Below are 12671 nucleotides of genomic sequence, written 5' to 3' on the forward strand. Positions count from 1 at the left end.
CCACTCGTCAGATAAACTCAATTTCTTGTTAAGAGAAATTAGGTTCTTCTGACGGGTGGTCCACTATAGGATAACAAAGGAAAGGGGTCCAAATTTCAAACAGAACAGAGGTTTTAACTTTGTACCATTATGGACCAGACCGATATCCTTGTATTGTTCTTGTACAGCACAATTATCAAATTTAATCTAGAAAAATCGTGAAAAAAAATTTTCAATTCTTCACAATCGAACTTTTTCTGTTCGTTGTTCACAACCCTAAATGTGCACGCTTACAGATAAATGATCCTCAATGGTACTAAACGAAAACGATGTTTTTTCGGAAAAAATATTTAAACATTGTGTTTGGGAACAGTTTTGCGCGAAACGCTTCCCTTCCTACGGGATGGGATTAAAGGGGTATTCAGCTATCATATACAGAATACGGAATAGGAGAAAAGTACGTTGGGTGCACCAACTTCCATTGAGAAACATCTTAACCCGCTAATTCGCATCAGAATCACGGAAAACATTTGTAAATTTAAATTTATATCCAGAGAGTGAACAGTCGTTCGTCGGAGTGGTCCACTGAAGCAAGTGGTCCATTCACGGTAATTCTACTCTATATTCAAGTTTTGACCACTTTCTTCTAGTGGACCACTACCAAATTAGCTCAATTTATGTGAAAACTCGAGAAATTTACTGTAAACTTCCATCAGAAAACAGTTTATCCATCCAATCCGCATCAGAATCAAGAGAATCATTTATAAATTCTGATTAAAGTTAGGAGAAATTGAGTTATTCTGATGAGTGGTCCACTATAGAGAAATGGTCCACTCTAGGTAAATTTAACCTAAATTAAAATTTACAAATGTTTCTCGTGATTCTGAGGAATATTAGCTGGATAAACGAACATTTGGTCCATTATGGGATCTGTAATAATGATGAAGGATTTTCAAAAATTATACCAAAAGAATAGTTAAATTAAACGATGCAATATCACGATAGAATGTGTCAATGAACAATAAATATACGAAAGTAAACGTTCCATGTCATGGTTTTCCGAGTAAAATATCCAAGTTTTTACTCTGATTTCGTTCTGTACAACATTCAAAATCCCTAGGGCTTTTGACAAGGCGGGCTTACAGTCGCGGCAGTAGATTTGAACAGTTAATAAAGTACGTAAGGCGAAAAATGATACGAAACATCGTCGGAAATTAAAAACAAATCTGATCATATCTGATGGTCAATTTCGTATGATATTTGTGCCTTCTAATTTTTCAGTACCGAGCCACAGCTGTACTATTAAAAATGTGGGAGTTATCCTATACTCAAAATTCGGAAGACGAATGTAAGTTTGACTCATGGTGAATGTCAGTAATGTCCTCAAGGACTACGTTTGGAGTACAACTTTGAGGAGTAATACACCCACTTAATATATTTGCGAGTGTTGTCAGTGACGGATTTCTGTTTCGCTAGATGATGATGATGATGATGATGGTCCCACCTCGGAAACCGTCTTCGCAAACACAAAACCTTCCAAAACATACCCACTTACATAACCTGGAACAGTAACCCAGCCGATTGTTTGTTTTCAATCGGTACAAGAGTTGGAGTGTACCTTGTTTTCATAGGAATCCATTTTGCCCAACAAAAAATAGACTACAACCATCGTCGTTCCGTTTTCGTGCTGCAGTCTAGCCGCCAGCACAACATCAAACAAACATACTACTCGCAAACGAATTTCAATCGCGAAGCCTGTTACGTGTTTTTCACACGTGGTGTGTCGAAAATATGTCGCATGTTTCCACTTTCTGTTACATCATTACTGCAGAGCTCCTTTGCCTTCTCGACTGATAAATGAGCGCCTCGGGAGATGACAGCTTGCGCCAGTTGCATCTTCGAAGCCAATTTGGCCGAAGTTGCGTCCCAAAAGTGACGACGACGATGACGATGACGTTTCGGACTGTTTTCCTTCGGCCTGTTGATGCGAAGAAAGGAAAACATCTTCCCACCGACGATCGCAGCTCCGCTGCTAGGGGGTAGGGCGATATATATGGAAATTGTTGACAAGGCAACCAAACATGTACGTGAGATTTGGTGTTTTCTTCGGAATGTCAAACCGGTGGAGTTATGTTGTCTCATCTTTCCCACGCGTCGTCCGTCCGTTTATTAAGGTCACGCGGGAGGATGATTTGACCGCCGTTATGCTGCTGGGAATTGAGAAATTTATTAGTCGACCGCCTGTTCCAATCAATTTCCGCCGGAAGGTTTTGGCGAACGTGTTCCATTATACTGAGAATTTCAATTACCATCTTAATGATTAATTTAACCTTCTAAATGCTACTGCCAATCGAGTGTTTGATCGGGTACGCATAATATTATCGCTATTCCTGTTAATCGGTTATGATTATGCGAGCGGTCGTGTTAATGCCGCCCGGTCTTTGATTACGCAAAACGTTCGTATCGAACAATAAACATTCATTATCTAGCTGAGATGCGCGATTCCTCTTCGGCGTACAGCCTATTTTACTCCCCCCTTGGGTGATCAGACAAGCAATATAAATCCAATTTGATAACCGCACCCGTAAATCAACGCACGGAAGACGAAGTGGGTGTTGATGAGAGTCTATGCCTAGAGTGGTTACATTTCGGATGGAAATGACATCGCGAAACAAAACTGACAAATTCAGGCCGCCACCGGCTTTGCTGGCTCGCTGATATTTTTACGACATTTTACCCAAAGTCGATTTCAGTTGAAGTGATATGCAAAATTCCCATCGGCTTTTCAATTCCACATAATTATATGAAACCTATCACCGGTCAAACAGAAGCTACAAGAAAGCTATTATTCGCAATCTTGGCTAGTATATCACCAAGTAATTCTATCACCATCGCCATCAGCCGTTGTTTTCTATGTTTAAAGATAAAAAGATACCGTACATTTAAGCGGTAATAATCCTAGGATCAGAATAAACTGCTTCTCTAAACTATCACACACAAGCCACCGCACCGCAGAAACAGCGTCCTTTTATTATGTTTATAATTGATCCGTGCTGGAAGTCACCCATAAAGTCCCATTCCAACCGCCTCGCCTATACTCGAGAGCGCATACAACGCAGAGCAACCCGCCGCCGCCGTCCGTCAGTCGGAGCTTGATCGTAGCATGGAAATGTTATAATTGAATGATGCTTCCAGCAGCCGCAGATGGCCACAACGGCCGGGCTTAGAAGCGCAGAGTGGTCTGTGGACATACCGCCACAGAGAGCAGAAGCAGGATTAATTACTACGGAGTACTTTTAACCTTAAATTTTAATGAGCAGGCCAAGTCGTGCGGCAAACGTGGAAGCAATATCGAGACGTTAGTTATTATGTGGGCACTTGCGACATGTCCCAGCATGAATGAGAGGAAGGTGGCGCTGGTGGTGGTGGTCAATTAATGGTTGGTAGAATTAATAGTGTAACCAGAACTCGTTCAATATTCATTATCAATCCCATAATCAGCAGCAGCAAGTTTGAAAGCATTCAGAAGAAAGCGACGGCTTCTGTCTTCCGGTAAAATCGAATCGTTCGCTGGTGCCATCTTGCGGAAGCTTGAAAGCATTTTCATGTGAGAATCTAATTAGTCACGATACTCCGAGGACGCATTCAAGCTAACTTTCCACCAGCTTTCGGTCCTTAGCAGTGAAATGCGCTGGAAAATAGCACAACCATAACCGCGTTTCGTCCCAAGCCAACCGCACCAATTGGAGGAAGCCGTACGTAATTAGTGTTCCCAATTAGTTGAAATAAAAATAAACTTTAATGGAACACTACTCTAAAATTCTCTTAGAACCTCGGATCCGAGGAGGGCTTTCACATACGCCCCCTGGGAGCTGCCATTAGAATTTAATCAGCAATTGTGTTTCGACCGCTTTTTCCTCTACAACCGCAAACACAGGAAGGGTCGCATTCAAAAAGTCTCAACTATTATCAGCTGGTCGGGTAGGGGCCAGGAGGGGTGTACGAGAATACATTTCATCGCCAACATGGTTTGGGCAGGCTAGTTTGCCATATCCATATGCACTTGTTATGCTACATGAGTGGCCGTTGCTGGTAAATTTCTTCCCAACTGAAAGAAATTAGCAAAACGCGTGCCCGTTGCTCGCTTCGGCTTATTTGTGGAATGCGCTCCTACAATGTTGGCGGGGTGGGCTTTTCCTACGAGGTCGATGAAAGCCCCATTCATAGCAAAGCCTGGTTGAGCACATTTAATAGTTTATGGTAGACGGAAATATGCAACAACATCCCGCCGGAGTAAATCAGTTCGAAGGTCTGACTTGTTTTGGGGGGCTAATTGGACATTGCAGAGTGCGCTGCGAAGGGGCTTCGAAAACGAAATCAAAATCGAATCATGTTGTGCTTGAAAACTAACGACCGCTTGGGCGTGCCTTGGCAACCAGAATTGGAATCCCTGTTGGAGTCCTGGTATTAATTAACCTAATCCTGGCAGGTGCATGGCATCAGCTGGCATTGATGGTATAGCATAAGTTGGACGTGAATATTTAGCAATTTTCACTAATTAAGGGCTGTGGCTAATAATGTTTTTGATCTTCACCAGTCCCAAAAAAAATATAATAACTACTAAGAAGCTGATTAACTACATGCCAATAATAGGTGAAGTAATGTTCTTCACGCAAGTAAATTCTAGACTAAAAATCATTATATGTATCACATAAAAGTAAAACACGAAAGTTGAAACCTCATATTTGCCACTGGAAATGATATAATTTTTTGTCATATGGTAAAAAGACCATGAATACTGAATTAATTCTGGAATCTAACTGAGTAGGAGTAATGGGAATTTGAATTCATCGAGGCGAAAAATTATTTATCTTCTTGAAAAATAAGTTGAAGCTAGTGGATTTTCATTAAACTCACTTCGGTAATTTTTTTTTAAATTTAAAATATACGATATTGTATTTCTTACCCTACATGATACACAGATTTGGATTTGAGTATGATTACGTATGAGCTTTTCGAATCCTTTGCTTGTATGTATATAGAAAAATTGTTTGATGATGAGTTGTAGGCATCAAATAGTTTTTTTTTCATTTTTTTTTTGTTGTTGAAACTTTAAATAATTATAAATCTTATGTTGCTATGTGAGGAAATTATTTTCCGCTGGTAAAGCTTCAAAATACGCCACTTTCAGCAGTCACGTATAAAAACTCACATGCACAAATTTAGTTTATCCGAGAGAGTAACAGTAGTAACACGATAAATCTGGATCGACCAGCAGCAAGCAAGGCTCCGGCAAGCCGCAGTGCAGCAGGCGGCGATTTCAACTCCCGCTTATTCGATTGCAGCCTTCCACTTGAGAGCACCTTCCACAGCACTAGATTTTGTATCCCCGTCTGTGTGGGAAGCACTGTTACACAGGAATATGTCTGTAGCACTGCTGAACATGTTCGGACATGTTGGTGATGCTGTCCGGATCTAATTAATATCAATATATATATATATATATATATATATATATATATATATATATATATATATATATATATATATATATATATATATATATATATATATATATATATATATATATATATATATATATATATATATATATATATATATATATATATATATATATATATATATATATATATATATATATATATATATATATATATATATATATATATACATATATATATATATATATATATATATATATATATATATATATATATATATATATATATATATATATATATATATATATATATATATATCAATAATACTATTATCATTATCATTTATTCATTGGACTGAAGGTGTCTAAATAAATGTTTAATAATTTCCTTCCTGGAGCATCATTCTCTGTCGCAATGCTCGCGGGGGTGCATAAAAACCAATCTGTGACAGAAGATCTGGTACATAATACTCGCCAGTCAGGGATTTAGAGATAAAAAGGGCCTGAGACACACACACCTCCATCTGTCGCGTCGTTTATACACAAACTAAATAACCATGGCCCCAGATTGATACCCTGAGGTACACAAAAGCTGATTATACATGAATGGAACGACAGTTACCAAGCTGTATGAACAGTTGCCTACAACATATGCCTCTAACCAATTACAGAATCGTGTAGTACAACCCAAACTGATCATCTTATTCACAATCTTATGACTAACAGTAGCAAAAGCTGCTCTCAGATCTGTATATACTGTATCGGCTTGTTCTTTTTCACTTATATTTCTAGTGCAAAAAGATGCAAAACCTACCAGGTTAGTTTATACGAATCGCACCGGAAAAAACGCGTGCTGTACTGTGCTAATATATTGTTGGCAGGCTGCAATTCATGTATCGTTTTTCCTTTATAATTGCCTCGATCACTTCAGACTTGGTACACAAGAAGGGTAAGCCTGTATAACACGCTACGTTGCATTTATCACCTTTCTTAAAAAACTGGAAACATACACGAACTCTTTCATGATACCGAAAAGCGTTACTGATAGCTGAAGTGATTAGTTAAGTTGTCGGAATTTTGTCAGGTCCTAGTGAAATCGACGACTTTACTTTATTAATTACTGATGAGACAGATTGCTTATTTATTCTAAAAATGTTCATGCACAGCATGTCAGCAGGTACAACACTCAACATTTGCTGAATCTGTGCTGTAGTGCGATAAACAAACTTATCGGCGTCACTACAGTAACACAGCAATGGCACTTTTTAGCGCCAAAAACTATGCAATTGAAGTAGCTACTATGTTTTGTGCAACTCACCAAAACGTTGCAGTTCCCCTAACGCAGAATTCAATTCCACCCACGCTGTTTCACAACTTCAAACAAATTATTTTCGGGCGCTAAGAAGTGCCATTGGTGATGTCAAAATAGTGGCACCCGGCAAGTCTGTTAATATTCTGGTCAGTGCGAATTATCACTTGCATATGACGCGGGATGATTTTCGTTTTCTTATTATTTTTCTTATTTTTTACGACAGCGTATACTCAATTTAACATCGAACAAGTCCGGTGACAGAGAAAGTGTCATCAAAAGGCAAGCCGAATAATTAATAAAAATAAAAAAGAGCTATTCTTCAACATTCATTTAAATGCAAGTTACAAACAAAGTAACTTGCATACAAATTTTCATCAAAGATGTTCCATTTTTTTCCTCTTGATGTGATTTATTTTTGGCGTCCCCTCTTGGCTAGCATTGATTACCTTGGACATGTAGAGAATTCGAAATTTGTATCAGCCAAATTAAAATTCAAAATCTGACATTTCAGTTAGAAGGATTCAACATTCATTTTGCGGTGAAGCTGAGCTTTACCTACAACTGTGCTTCAGCAACCTTCAACATTTTTTTCGAATGAGTTCAAGTCAGTTAACCAACGCTTTATTTCAAGGTTACCAAGTATTCAGTAAAAGAGAGAGTTGAGAATTGTTACTGAAATTCACACGATCAAATTGATCAATCCCATTCAAGTTTGTTCTTAAACCCAATGCAAAAAAAAACATATTGACATAACACAGACTGTCGCAATTTTACGTTAATCTTGCAGGCATTAAATATCAATATTTGAAGAGCTTGACCAACACTGTAAATGAACGATTCAGAGAAGAAAAAATATTTAAAACGACCTAAAAACCAACGTTTCTGAAAAAATCACGAACATTTGAAAAAAATAAATAAATAAATATGAGTCATTCCATACGAAGTGTGCATGCCACTTGGACACGACCATCACAGATTTTGCTCAAAGTTGGGGGAATTATTCATCAACTGTCTCTTTATAAAAATCTCAATTTTAGTGTCGATTGGAATACCCCCAGCTCTGTAGGACCCCCCCATTTATTGCAAAGTCACGCAATTTTTGTTGTTTTTCTTTTAACTTTTTCTTACAATTCATAGACGTAAGATGTCGGAAAAATACTGATGGATGATTTTTGAAAAAAAATAAACCGAGGAATCTAGAAAAAATATAACTTTTTACTAGCAGTGTTGCCAGGTCATTATTTTTGTTTTTGAAAACTAAATTTACATTTTTTGGTGAGTGCAGCCATTTTTATTTAAAATTAGATAATTTCGTCGTGTTCCTTGGAAAATTTCACGTAAGAAACAACTATATAAAATTTTTACGATTAACATTTTTACGAGATATAACATTTTTGCGAAAATATTTGTAAATTCCGTAATAATTTGTTTCATAATTTATAGATGTAAGACACCCGAAAAAAAGTGATGGGAGAATTTTGGAGAAAATAAACCAACGAATCCAGGAAAAAAATAGTTTTTGACCGGAAGTGATGCCAGATAGATTATTTTTGTATTTTAAAACTAAATTTGCATTTTTTGGCAAATGTAACAAACTTTATTTTAAATTTGATGGTTTCATCGTATTTCTCGGAAAATTTTACGTAAGAGACACTTTTCACCCCGTGGTACTATGAGTCAATCTCGAGATATGACATTTTTACGAAAAATGAATTACGAAATTCAAAACTATTTTCGTAAAAATGCTATATCTCGACACAGAGCGGGGGTATACCAATCGACACCAAATTTGGGATTTTTCCGAAGTGACAATAGATGAATAATTCTCCCAACTTCGAGTAAAATCTGTGATGGTCGTGTCCATGTTTGTGATTTTTCGTGGTCATGACACTGCACTTCGCATATGAGTATCCACTTCGAAAAACACGTGAATTCTGAAATCTTCTAAACTTTAGAACAGCGCATAAAGCTAATTTTGTATATTTCAACAACTCTAAAATGATTCTTAAATATTTATAGAATGATTTTAAATTGTCAATGTTTCAATAAAATAGTATTTGTTGATTCTAGTTTGATTCTGGAATTATTATATTTTTCTAGAAAATCAACCGGATATAAAAATGTGTGCGTGTGTGTGTGTGCGTGTGTGGTGTGTGTTTGTGTGTGTGGCGTGTGTGTGTGTGTATGTGTGTGTCTATGTGAGTCTGTGTCTGCTTTTACCCATGCTGGGGAACCTAAGCTGAACAGCTAAAGCCCTTGGTCTCCCCGGGACCGCCGTTAGGCATTACTTCAGGGAGAGGGCCCGTCGTGCTTTTCGCACTTACCTCTATGGGTAGCAGAGCAGCCTATACAGGCCAGTTAGTTGACCGTTAACTAACTGGGGCACATCGATGGTTTCCCGTCGATTAGTGCCCTGCAAGATATTAACGATCTGTGATGCGGCCTTGACGACCGCATCCAAGATTTCCCTATTTTCGCACATCCTACGCACGATGTTCTCTGGCGTGGTGTCCATCCCACTTATTGCCAGCATTTCGTACCGTACCCGCTCGAAGCGCGGACATGTGAAGAACACATGCTCCGCGCTTTCTTCCGCACCCGAACAAGCGGGGCACATAGGGGACTCGGCGTACCCGAACCTATGCAGGTACTGCCTAAAGCAGCCATGGCCTGACAGGATCTGTGTCAGATGGAAGGTTACTTCCCCATGGCGCCTATTAATCCAGCATGCTAACACTGGAATGAGTCGGTGTGTCCATCTACCTTTTGTAGTGTTGGACCACTCCCGCTGCCACCTGGCCATTGAAGATGACCGTATGGTGTTGCGAATACCCCTCGTGTCGCGTTGGTCGAAGCACTCTACATCTTCTTTGACGATGATGCTGATGGGCATCATGCCAGCCAGGACGCAAACCGCCTCGTACGACACTGTTCGGTATGCGCACGCGACCCTTAGGCACATTAGCCTGTACGTACTCTCGAGTTTGCCGCGATGGCACGAGGTACTCAATACCTTGGACCACACTGGTCCTCCATACCTGAGTATGGACGTGGTCACGCTAGCAAGGACTTTGCGCCTGCTGCTACGGACCGCTGAGCTGTTTGCCATCATGCGAGATAGCGCAGCCACAGCCATGGAAGCTTTCTTGCAGGTATAATCGACGTGGCTCCCGAACGTGGGCTTGTCGTCGATCATAACCCCCAGAAGCTTCAACGAGCGTTTTGAGGCGATAGTGCATGTACCGGCACTAATCGATGCCTCCTGCTCAGACTTTCTGTTATTTACAACAATAACTTCAGTCTTATGGTGCGCTAGCTCCAGTTTCCTGGAGTGCATCCAGTCTTCCACTACGCGTATTGATAGCGCGGCCTTTAACTCTACCTCTCTAATTGACTCGCCATAGACCTCAAGAGTTATGTCGTCGGCGAAGCCCACGAGTCTGTGTCTGTGTGTGTCTGTGTGTGCCTGTGTGTGTATCTGTGTGTGTGTGTGCCTGTGTGTGTATCTGTGTGTGTGTGTGTGTGGTGTGTGTGTGTGTGTGTGGACACCTTTTTCTAAATTTCAATCTCTGGCAGTGATAAGGTTTGCGCAAAATAATGTACAAAATTTGCCGAATTTTCATGGGTTTACCTTTACACGCACTCACGAAACTGCGCAAGCAGCACCAATCATATTAATCCATGAATCATCAGAAGAAAAATGTTAGCTCTATCAGGAGAACTCTAACCGTGGTGGCGGAAACAGTGCTACTCCGTTCAGAAGTGTGCGCGTTAAAAGAACGGTACCCCATTTCGTCAAAAAAGGACATCGTGCAGCAGTTCCTAGACATCGGACACGCCCGTTCCGGTATCCACAACATCTTGGCACTATTGAACAACAATCAGAGCATTGATAGACAGCCCGGTTCCGGACGGCCGACGATCCTGTACGACAAGAAGCTCCAAAAGATGCTGAAGAGGAAGACCGAGGGAAAAAAGGCTACATTGTTGCGTGCAATTGGCCGGGAGATCCAGTGCAACCGATCAAACAGTGGAAACGTGCCTGGCGAACATGGACATACATGTCAGGAAGCAGCAGTTACATTCACTATTCTCGGAATTAGCTGATAAAATTTTCCCAGCACGGCGAGACCTGTCTCACCCTGGATGGCAACGACTGGCAGGGCACTTTGTATTTTACTACCCCCAAAAGGAAGTAAGTACCAAGGTGAAGTTTCTTTCACACACCAAGTTCCCCAAGAAGGTGCTGCTGTGGCTGACAATCAGCGAGAAGGGGCGGTCAAAGCTGTTTTTCTTTCGCGCCGGACTGACCGTGAACGGGAAAATTCATAGTTTGAAGTGCCTGCCGGGAATTGCGTCGTTCATCGAGAAATACCAAAAGGCCGAAGACGCGGTGTTTTAGCCGGCTTACTTTTCGAAGAGATCGTTTGAGGAGATGGAGCGGCTGAATATCGATGACCACATCGATCCAAGCTGGCGAATCCGACCAACGTCCCCAAATTGGGTCCCATCGAGGATTTCTGGGCAAGCCCGAAGTATAACATATACTCCAACAATTTTGTCGCGAGAACTGAGGAGGAATTAATGAATAAAACGATGAAAGATTTACGCGCATGTTTTCGTTCGTTATGGCGAATGTTCCGGTTATCTGCTGGAAGGCCGCACGCAAGATCGTAGAATTATTTTGCGAGTAGGCTAACATAATAACCTTCCATTGAAAATTTATAAAACTCAATTATCTGTCATTGTTATTTTTCTACCACCATCCGAAAAAAAGTCCATTTTTACGAGAAGAAGATAACTCCAGAGTCATATCTTTCATCTATACCGATCTTCCAAAATCCCTTCACAGAATAACTGAGTGCATACCGGAGTAATTTTACATTGTGTAAGCCCCGCCACAAAATAGTATTTCGTATTTATTTATGTACCATGTTTTATTTGATGGATAGAAAAGTGGTTAAATGAGGAGAAAGCTATGAGTAAATAATATAATGCATAGCCATATACATATGTTCCAAAGTATAGCCCGAAATTTGTAACACAATGCCAGACTAGTAATTATTAAACAATATGTTAATCGATTCCGATGTCAGTACAAAAAGCATCTTCACAAACACAACGCTATGAAAATTAAGATAAAAATAATAATAATGATGAATTGAAAATAAAGTGTAAAAATGATAGTTATTAAAATAGCTTTTGCACAATTTATGGTGAAAACAGCAGCACTGCCTGTCCACTCAGTCATGCATACAAGCTTCTACGCAAGTCTTTATGTGGGAGCTTAACGCTACTTTTAATTGTCACTGCCAATGCTAACAATGTATGAAATATTATTCCGCAAGTGATAAAAAGATCACTTTTACACTGCCCTTTGCCTGTACACTATACCTATTTTCAGCAGCAGTGTTTTAGTGTTCACTTTAACTGTCACACGTGGTTCCGTAGTTTTATTTACACCAATCAAATTAGTTTTATTTACGAGCCGATGGAGAATTGATTGGGTACTTAAAAAAAACATTGCAGACAATCGACTGGATATAAAACGCTGAAAAATGAAAACAATCCATCAGAATTTGAAGCCATCAATATCCAGGCAAAACAAGAAGAAAGACACGAAGGTAATAATAAAAAAAATGTAGGATAAAGCAAAATCTTGAATTACAAATAAATTTTGAAAGTAAATGTGAAAATAATGACTCTCAGCTATAAACATTACGAAACAATTTTGCCAACGAAAATATTCACAAATGATAGATGACTAAAAACGTACAAATTGAATACTAATAAATAATAGTAGGCCACAGTTCAGAATAATAAAAACCAATAATATATAATCAAACAAATTATAATTTAGAACGAAAACAAACTTATAAGAAGTAATAATCGGTGAGAGCAAATTGAAAAACTTAAAAT

At 39.3% G+C, this 12671-nt stretch overlaps 1 protein-coding gene across 1 annotated transcript in view; it reads left to right on the forward strand.

Moving 5' to 3' along the window:
• The window catches only part of LOC129732533 (nephrin), a 307910-nt gene that overhangs the window by 202571 nt on the left and 92668 nt on the right, over positions 1 to 12671 (forward strand). The window lies entirely within an intron of this gene.

Source organism: Wyeomyia smithii, chromosome 3, assembly GCF_029784165.1.
Source record: "Wyeomyia smithii strain HCP4-BCI-WySm-NY-G18 chromosome 3, ASM2978416v1, whole genome shotgun sequence".
NCBI classification, from domain to species: Eukaryota; Metazoa; Arthropoda; class Insecta; order Diptera; family Culicidae; genus Wyeomyia; species Wyeomyia smithii.